We start from the raw sequence: 10,289 nt of genomic DNA, 5'->3' as shown, positions 1-10,289 counted from the left end.
GGTCCCTGTGCTTTGCCAAGCTTGTTCCAAGTAGGTGCTTTAGACCACTGAGCCATCTCTCCAGCCCCACCAATTTGATTTGAAACTGTCTCATTGCTATTTATTTCTCAATAAAATTATGGGGAAAAAAAGAAAAGAAAATTTCATTAATAAAAAAACAAAGAAAAAATAAATAAACATTCATCATATCTTTTATCATACTTGGTAGTGTAGAAATAGAGGTCCAACTTGTTCAGTTTGAGAAAAATGTAGTTTGCCAAAATTCCAGGTGGAATGATGTAGGAACCTAATAAACCTGCTGCTGCTGCTGCTGCTGCCTGGTACCACTGTCAATAGGCAGTTTGCAAAAGCACAGGACTGTGTCCTCACTCACCTCATGATATAATAAAACTATCTAGGACTGGGTGAGCTTGACACAGTTCACACAACTGCTTTTGAGTCCTGGGAGGTGGGTAGGGTGGATGGATTGGAGATGGCTCTGTAAAACTTGTCTGATTCCAGTTTATTTGTTTTGTGCATCCTGCTTTATACACAGATGTTTTGAAAATGCAATTTAGCCGAACAGAGCTATGCACCTGGTCATGCCAACTCTCAGGAAGCTGAAGCAGGAGGATCCCAAGTACAAGGTCATTCTGGGAAGTTTAAGGAGAATCTTTCTCAAAATAAAACTTTCAACTTGGAGTGTTGGCAATGCCTATAATCCTAGCACTCTGAGAGGCAGAAGTAAGATTTTGCAAATTTGAGCTCAGCCTAGGCAATTTAGCAACTTACTGAGACCCAGTCTCAAAATTTCAAATAAAGGGGTTGGGATATAATTCAGTAAAATGGCCTTGGGTGTGATTCTGAATAGTAGAAATAAAAATTTAAAAGGGCTTGGTGCATAGCCCAGCGGGGAAGTATTTGCCTAGCATGTGCTAGGCTCAGTCCTTAGGGCCAAGAAGAAGAAAAAGAAGGAGAATAAGGAAGCAGAGGAGGAAGAATAAGAGGGAGGAGGAGGGGGGAGAAGAAGAAAGGAAAATTCAGAAAATTTGGTAAGATCTTCTCTTCTAATATTGCCAGATTGTTACCAGAATAAGCTTTATCACCTAGATAAAATCAGTGAATTTTTCTTTTTCTTTCTTCCTTTTGTTTTCATTTCTTTTTCATGGTACTGGAGGCTTGAGACCAGGCAGGCCCTGTGCACTCTGAGGAAGCACTATACCACCATCCTTCATCCCCAGCCCTTTTAAAAATTTCACTTATCAGACCAGGTCTTGCTACATCACCCAGGCTGGCCTTGAACTTGCAACCTTCCTGCCTCAGCCCCCAAGTAGCTAGGAATTATAGTTGTGTGCCATTATGCTGGCCAAAGTTGTGGGTTTTGAAACTTTTTTTTTTTTTTTTTTTTTTGGCGGAACCAGGGACTGAACTCAGGCCCTTGCACTTGCCAGGGAAGTGCTTATTCCACTGAGCCATCTCCCCAGCCCCTAAGGGTTTTGAAACTTTAAACAGCCATATTTAAAGCATATACCAAGTTCTGCTTATATGTAATTAGATCACATGTGCAAATCATTCATGCAAATGTCACAATGCTGCAGGCAGCCGAGTTAGACAGAAATATTATAGGCAGTCAGACAGGGCCAGGCCCTCAAGGAAACAAGATGGAAGACAAGGTAACTCTACAACTTGGAAGAGACAGATACTCCCATATAGGCCACACCTCAAGACCAAGACAAAAAGAGGAAGCACAGCTACATACTTCCCTAGGGATGGACATTAGGGATTGATATCCTAAATAGTATCAATCAACTTGAAAGAGCCCAAAGGAGTCACTAACCCAACCCCCAACAGGAAGAGACCCTGTTCCTATTCATGCCCGCTCGCTATGTGACTCGTTTTCCCATTTGATACTGTATTTAATCAATTTTACCTGAGCAATGGTGCTTGTTATCTCATTGGTTGATCATAGTTTTGTCCCACCTCATGCCCAACTAAGCAAGTTCCCATGTCTTCACCACCTTAGACTTGCCTTACCACATGGTTTTCCTCTATAAAAGTCCCTTGCAAGAGACAACTTCCGGGGGGAACTACCCGGGGGGCCCCCCTCCTGTCCCTCTCTCTGGACAGGAGGTTTCTTTCTCTCAATAAATATATTCTGCACACAACCTCCGTTTGTTCCTAAAATTCATTCTTCAATTTTAGAGAACACAAACTCGTGCAGGTCAGGTCCAGAGATCATTTTTCTCCATCATTTGGAGGTTCCCTATATTGTTTGGAGGTCACAACCCGAGACCAGTTTTTCTCCCTGTATCAACAACACAAGATTGTACACTGTCCTACAAGAACCACAGGAAGCCACTATTGGCCTCATAGTGCAGGCTAAGACCCAAGCAGGGTAGAACGCAGAAACACTATGAGCAGGTACAAATTCCTATGTCCCAATAAAATTAATTTTGAAAAAGAATCAAATGGGATTACTCCAAACTGCACTGAACTGTTTTTATCTACTTCTGAGAGATTGGGATTAGAGAGCTAACAGCCAAATTTCCCAAACAAATCTGCTTTCTTTTGTTTTTTTGAGACAGTCTCATTTCTGTAGCCCAGCCTGGCCCTGAACTCCCAGGGATTGTCCTGCCCCAGCCTCTGTAGGATGAAGGGTGTGAAGAGCTGCATCCAGCTCAAAAACTGATCTATTTTAATCAGTATGATGAAGTTCTAAAGCAACCTGACTTCAGCAGTCAGTTATTTTTCCACTGTCATCAGTCGTACAAGAAAAGAACTTTGCAAAGGGGACTCGCGTTCTCACCCCTGCCAGTCTGTCTGTAACCCTTCTGTTCAGCGCTGGTCTGGAACTAACTTGTACTTGTCTTCCAGATCTCTGGATCTGCTGAGCCTGCTGCATTGTTCTCTCCACAAGACGCCAGCCTGGCCCTGTGTCTGTACAGCCTCCAGCCTCTTTCCCGAGTGCACATTGTACTGAGATCCCCAGCGCTGGTTTTGTCACCCTCTCCTGAATTTGTAGGTTGAAGTCCCAGTTCCCACACAGCCCAAGTGATCTTCTTTGGAAACAGGATCTTATGGAGGTGAAGAAGTGCAGTGAGGTCCTAGGACAACCCCTCTCTAGCACAGCCCTGCCCCCAACAAGATAATCCTGGACACTGGCATTTCTGGAGGGAAGACAAGCTGAAGATGCTAAAGGTGGCACCTACAAACCTTGGACAGGGGCTGGGAGCCTCGACCCCAGTCTGGACATGAGGTTGTGCATTCCCTGGGTTTAAGCTGCTGGCCCACTAGCCTCCTGGCAAACTAGGAAGTCACACTGGCGAAATTGAGTCATGCCTACTTCCTCAAGTATGTTTGTTAACTACTGCAATTCTAGAAAATACCACGTTGGCTACTTTTTCTCATTTCTCAGATGAAATACTTGACACTCAAAGTTAAAGGACAAAAGGCTTATTTGGCTCCCAGTTCATGGAGGCTTCAGCCCATAGCCTGCTGTTTCCAAGGCAGGGTGGCCCAGGGCAGAGGACATCACCAAGGAGAAACAGCTCACGGCAGGTAGAAGACAGGAGAAGCAAGCAAGGGACCTCAATATCTTTCTACCCCTCTTATATCTCACCTAGACTTCTGGGTTTAGGGTGACACCAAACCAATCAGTGGACTAATTTAGTAATCTCAGCATCACACACTCTAGATCCCACCACCCCCTAAAAGCACCACCTCTAACTGAAGCAAGCTTTGTGGGACATGAAGATATAAGCCATAACAAATACAGAAACAATAAATTGCTGTTTTCATCCAGAAATTGTTCGTGTCTTAAACTATTTTTGAGAAAACTAAGAGTGAGTTAGTCAAAAGAGACTGTATAGTTTCATAATCAGACTGAGGATTCACAGTTGGGACTTTAGACACAAGTTTTGGCTCTGGCCATTATTTCTCTTTATTGTCTCCTCCTCTGTCTGGAGCCCAGCCAACTCTTGTCAGGCTTGTGAAGAGAGAATCAGCTTCTTGCCTTCAATAGCTCTCAATATTTCAGACCAAGAGGAAAAATAGTATATTACTTCTGTGACCCTTGAGTAGCAGTCTTTTAAGCAACATGGTTCAGAGGAAAAACATGAAAATCACATGTGAAATACCAACTACGCTTGTCAATTTGATTTTTTTGTTTGGTTTGTCTTTAGGTTTTGGAGACAGGATCTACTATGTAGTCTAGACTGAATGTGCAAATCTCCTGCCTCAGCCTCCTGAGCACTGGGATTATAAATTTGTGCCATGATACCTAGTTTACAACGTTTGTAGCCACTCAGGATCTAAGCACTCTTTCAACTATGTGCTCTCCTGATTGAGCTGAGAAAGCTCCTTGGGCTTCCTTAGGGTCCCTTCCAGATACAATACAAGACACCTGTCCAAGGCTGAGGACCAGATGAGTCACACTGACCAGACCAGGTGTTGTGAGTCCAAAGAGACAGGAACCACCACAAACCCAAATACAAGTCCAGGGATGGGCTCTGCCTCAGGTGCAGGGCACTTCCCAGCACTCACAAGGCCCAGGTTCAATCCTTGGCTCTGGGGGAAGAAAAGTCTTTATTAGGAATTGAATGCATGCAGGAAGCACCCACAGCCCCACCTGCAGGCAAGTGGGCCAACCCTGTCACTATAGACGCAGCATGCATAGCACCCTCCTATCCTACCTCACCTCAGGCCTGGCACAGCAGGGTGGATATAGCCAAGTCTGCAGCCCGGAGAGGAGGATAGCCTGCTGGTGTCTAGGGAAGAGAGGGACACACAGGCCCAGAGAGAGAGAGAGCCCTTACCCCACCAAGTGTGGCCACAGCTGAATGCAGGGTCCCAGGAGAAGTGTCTCAGATCCAAAGCCAAGACTCACATGAGTGCTTGGCAGGGGTCTCTCATATTTGCCTTCAACCCCTGAGGCCTTTATGGACCATATAAACCCCTCTGGCCCTCCAGTACTTACACACAAAGAAACAGAAGGCCAGGTGCATTGAGGCAGGAGGACTGTGAGTTGGTACAGAATGTCTGACATATGGATTTTAAAGTGGCTTTGGACCACATCCTCCAGGCAGAAGGGCCCACTAGTAGACAGGTGCTCCTCCCATCACTGTGGCCAGGATGCAAGAAGAAGGGAACCGGCCCAAGAGGAAGGGGCCAGGAGCTCGCACCAGTGACCCTCCAGAAAACATCCAGAGGCATGCATGGTGCTCCCTCACCACCTCCAGCGATCTCTCAGGCCAGGCCAGGCAAAAACTATGACCAACAGTCACAGGAACCAAAAATGGCTTCTGTATCCTGTCTCTGTCCTATTCAGGACAAAATTGAAATGGAAGCAATGAAAATCTTGCACTTAAGCATATAAAAACCATTATCGGAAAGCAGGATACATAAAACATGCCTCAACTATCAGTTCATGTTAAAAAAGTAGTCAAGATTTTAGCTTAAACCTTTAAAATGTCTTAAACCTCAGACATACTAATAAAATTATGTATGTTTTAAGCCATAAAGACACGGATGTACTTTTGTCACATTCTGCTAGCCAGAATTTTAAAGAAAGAACAAAAAGACTGACTGGAAAGAGAATTGTTTTGATCAAATCTCATCATGTTCATCTTCCATTTACAAAATGTTACTTCTTCCACGCATCTGTTATTGTCTTTGTGTACCTCCAAGTATGCTTATTTATTTTTATTGCCTCAAGGTAACATTTAAAATGTGTATTAAAGTAAATGAATCACAGTTTTTTCATCATGACATTTACAGGGATTTAATTGTACTTTGTAATTTATTTTTCTTACTAGCCAAAAGTTCAGTGCATTGTTCTTGATGAAATAGACACCCATGTGAGCACTGTAATCAGGACACTGTTTATAATTGTTGCTCTGAATCCTATGAGTGATTTTTTCTTCATTTTCAAGACCTACACTCACCCTAGCAAGTACTCACTATATAATTTGGGCCGTCGTTTCCATGCTATGTATTTGTACACTGTCAGTGTCTTAAACTACAGGAGCTATATACTGAGTTTTTGTTTGCTTTGAGCAAGGTAGATGGATGTTTTGGCCATTATAATGTGAAACCACTTCTTTCTTTACAGTATTTGACCAAATTTGTGTGTCTATGATATTTGTAAATACATGCTATGTCTGTATTTCTTATCATAAGCCTATTTAGTTTTATTCTCAGTAGGGTTTTTCAGACTGTACAGTGTTTATATGATCTGAACTCCTTATACATAAGAAGGTGTGTATATTAATCCAGTTATGGACTTAAATATTTTAAAAGTATAAATACCCTTATTTGCTGCAAAGACCAGTGTGTAGACATTTGCTTTTTAGCAATATTTTTAAGTGCTCCATTTTAATGCCAAGGAGTAAGTCTTTTGGCAACACAAACTGGTCAATAATAGGTAATGCAGGTATGTTCAGGTTAGGCCAACAATGTTCTGCATTTTTATGCTTCTTTTCTATCAACACTAATGAAGTCAACATTGCCTGAATGTCTGAATAATGAAACACATCCCTGTTTAAAGTATGTAACTGAAGAAGAAATAAAAAATAAAGGTAGTTTTTCTAAAAAAAAAAAATAATAAAAAAATAAAATAAAATTATGTAGTCCAGAACAGGAATGGAACTTCTCCATGGGGACTCAAATAGAAGAGGCTGTAATTCAGTATGAAAGAAAAGATGAAATTCTGGACCCTGAACCATGTGGACAATCCCCAAGGACTGTGCAAAGGGAAATGGCTCCATCCCACAGAGACCAGTACAGTCTGGGTCTGCTGGATCTCTCGGGCATGGGGGATTCAGGTGTGGTTGGGGTGGGGGAGGTGACAGGCAGAAGAAGAAAAGGTAGAGGCGGGTGCAATTGCACTTAAACTGTACACTTAAAAATGAATAAAATGGTAAATTTCATGGAGCATATATCATTATAGTTCTTTGTAAAGACAAAAAATTATATTCAAGGGTTGAAAGTGCCGCTCAGAAGTAGAAGTGCCTGGCCTTACTGCTGTCCCTGAGAAGCAGCCACTGCAGCTCATAGGGCACATGCATCACAGGCCAGGGGACCAAAGTGGGCACCATTTGCCAACCCCTCCAGGGACAGCAGGGGACAGAAGTGCCTTCCACTTGCTGGTCCCTTCAGGGACAGCGAGTGGGCAAAGCCCGGGTGCAGAGCCCCACAGCATGCCTGGCAGCAAGACCTGAGGTGTACCTGTCCTGGGAGGTGGTAGTGCAGGAGGCAGGTTAGCGGCGAGGAAGCCACATCAGACCCAGGCAGGGCACTGACAGGCTGAAGTTGGCCTGGGCTGCTTGGCAAGACCCTGACTCAAAATTTTAAATATGAGTAAAGAAATGTAGCTCAGCGATAGAGAAGCAGGAGGTCAGCGCATGGCCAGCGGGCTGCACAAATGGGTATGATTTGTCAATCACAGAGATGCAGGACAGTGTCTGAGCCCTGAACCTGGGGCCAGACAGAGAGTGCAATCGTCAGCTCTTCTCTGGAGACCTCCTGCAGGCTTCTGACAGGACAACCTGGATCTGCCCTCAGCCTGAGGCTTGGTGGACACAAAAGATGGCCGCCTTTGAGCTTCTGGCCACCTGAATTCCCTTTCACGGCGCTATGCTCTCACCCTGGAGAGTACACTTCTTTTCCTACTTTTAATTGGCCCATACTCATTCTATAGAGCATGTTTCTTTCCCAATTTTAACAAATGTAAAACCTCATGCCTTTTTCACTTACTTTGTCTAAATCGTTGTTCAGGAAAAACATCTAGGAAGTGTGGGGCATGGTGACACAGACCTGTAATCTCAGCACTCGGGAGACTGAGGCAGGGAGATTTTCACAAGTTTAAGGTCAGCCTGGGCTACACAATGAGTTCAGGGGCAGGCTGAACTATACAGAGAGAACCTTTCTCAACCTTCCCCTGAAAAGAATCTAGGAACAATCTGTATGAGTCCCAGAGCCCCAGAGCCCAGTGAAAGTAGAGCTCACCTCATGTTCTGTCCCAAGTACGAGCAGCACTAATTTGACTTGTGCTCTAGTTTGACTCTGAAATGTCCCCCAAGGTCCTCAAGTTAGAGGCTCAGCCCACCCAATGTGTCCTAGGAAGGCAGTGGCACCCTTCTGAGAAAGGGCCTGGGGGAGGAAGTTGTCCTGAGGCCACTGCTCCTCTGTCCCTGCTCCCAGTTCTGTGGGGAGAGCAGTCTCCTGCCAACACTCCACCCTGCAATGAGGGCAGCCTGCCCACTTGAATGGAAGCCTCTCAAACCAAGAACTCAAAGAAATCTTTCCTCTACCTAGGGATTACCAGGGACAAAAAGTTAATTAACATGGACCTTTTCTTTTTTCTTTTTTTTCCACGTCAGATGGGTAATGTGCCCACGTTGTAACAAGGTTTGAGGGAGGCACATCTCATGCATTATAAGACATGAACACCCAATCATCACACCCATGAACCGAAGGATCTAACATGGACCTTTTCTATTATAACAAAACACCAGGCCTGGAACATTGATGGAGAAAGAGGTTCACACAGCTCACAGTTTCAGAGGCTGGGAAGCCAGGAGGACCAGGCTGCAACTGGGGCTTTGAACAGTGACAGAGGGCCCCAAAAGATAACACAGAGAAGATGCAAAGCCTTAGACTCCACCCATCCTGACAGACCCACCAGCGCCATCCTGGGCTGCCCCTGGTGACCACTGGACCTTCATCACCTCCCCAGTCCCCCACACCAAAGGACTCAGCCAAGGAATTCAGGGCACTGGACTCACTGAAACTTGAGAAGAGCAGGACATAAAACACCCTCAGCAGGACACACAACCTCACCAACTCCTACAGTGCTTCTAGGAGAATTAAAGTGCGTGAAATCATATACCATCATCCTGTTATAAACCAAGTCACACAAGAGACAAGATCCATAGGTGGCACTCGCATCACCCTGTCAAGCAGGGTCAAGGCTGTGCAGAGTTTGAGCACACAGTTGAGCCTGGCAGTCACAAGCCTGAAGGAGGAGACACCCACAGTGAGGGGCAAGGCCCTTGCAGGTACACAAACTCAGGGTGGAGGAGGGCAGGAGACCCCCATATGGGGAGGGCAGCAGCAGATTGGTTGCAGAATGGGATTTGTAAAACTTGACGGTCTCACTCCTTACAGGTACACATGAAAAGCAGTACAGTTGTAAATATGTGTGTGTGTGTGTGTGTGTGTGTGTGTGTGTTTGTATACATGTGTGTGTTGGCACTCACACATTTCCTAAGGCTTTCCTCTTGGAGCAGTGACCACACCACCTGTCACAAGAACACCAAGCACCAGAGCACCCCTTACACGTCCAGAGCACAAGTTCTCCTTGAAGAAATGACTGCCTTCAGGGAGTGCCTGGACAAGGTGCTAGAGAAGCTGGAATATCTTGTACCCAAAGCAAGATGTACCCAGAATGAGAGGGACACAGTTAACACATGCAGGTGTCAGCATGTAGGGCTCCTGCAACTGAATCTTGACACTTTGAGGCATGTGAATGAGTAAAGCCAGCAAAGAATTAAGATGTAATGAGCACAATAGGACATTGTGAGTTGCATTTATATAAATGAAGAGTAAGTTTGGTGAGAAATAAGGTGAGGGAGAAAGCTGCAAAATGCCTCTCCACAGAACACTCATCAGTTACAAGAAGCGATTTCCCCAAGAGGAAACCAGCAGACTCCAGCTCCATTCAATGACCCAGGTTAGCACTGTCAAGTGACAGTGACAGATTGAGATGGAAGCCTCCCAATAGACTGGAAGGGCATGCTGCAGTGTTCTTACAAAAATTCAGAGTCTAAATGTGATCACAAGGAAGCCTAAGTGAAAGACAAGGTAAGAGACCTCTGATCTCAGACAGGTGTCGAAGCCATGGAGCTCAATTGAAGGTGAGGGGATTTCCAAGTTGAGGAGATGAGAAAAGCATGAGAACCAAACACAGCCTGTGACTCTGAGATGGTTCCTTGGACAACAGTGGACTTTACCGGGATGGCTAGAGAGACCAGGATGCAGTCTGTGGACTTGAGGTAGATGTGATGGCAGTGATGCACGCATGACGATTTCCTGATTTGCGAGGTTATACATGGCTTAAGTGGGGGAATATCCTTACTTGTAAAATATATGCCCCAATCATTGGAGGTAATGAGTCACAGGTTAGCCACTTACTCTCTATTGTTTAGGGGCAAAAAAAATTTATTATACAGACTGGTTACATTTCTGTATGTGTGAGATTAGTTTTTTAAATAAATTTTGTTCCAAATTATTTTTTAAAAGTCATATTTCTT

The 10,289-nt window shown here is 44.6% G+C and overlaps 1 non-coding gene across 1 annotated transcript; it reads right to left on the bottom strand.

Annotated features, from left to right (window-relative positions):
* Positions 1-8,351: 8,351 nt before the first annotated feature.
* Positions 8,352-8,456, bottom strand: LOC111813329. Its single transcript, XR_002818625.1, has one exon. It is a non-coding gene; the product is annotated as a small nucleolar RNA U13 (small nucleolar RNA).
* Between the last annotated feature and the right edge of the window lie 1,833 nt (positions 8,457-10,289).

The sequence above is a fragment of the Octodon degus genome, unplaced genomic scaffold (assembly GCF_000260255.1).
Source record: "Octodon degus isolate 3935 unplaced genomic scaffold, OctDeg1.0 scaffold00183, whole genome shotgun sequence".
In the NCBI taxonomy this organism is placed as follows: Eukaryota; Metazoa; Chordata; class Mammalia; order Rodentia; family Octodontidae; genus Octodon; species Octodon degus.
This window is presented reverse-complemented; position numbering and strand designations above follow the sequence as displayed.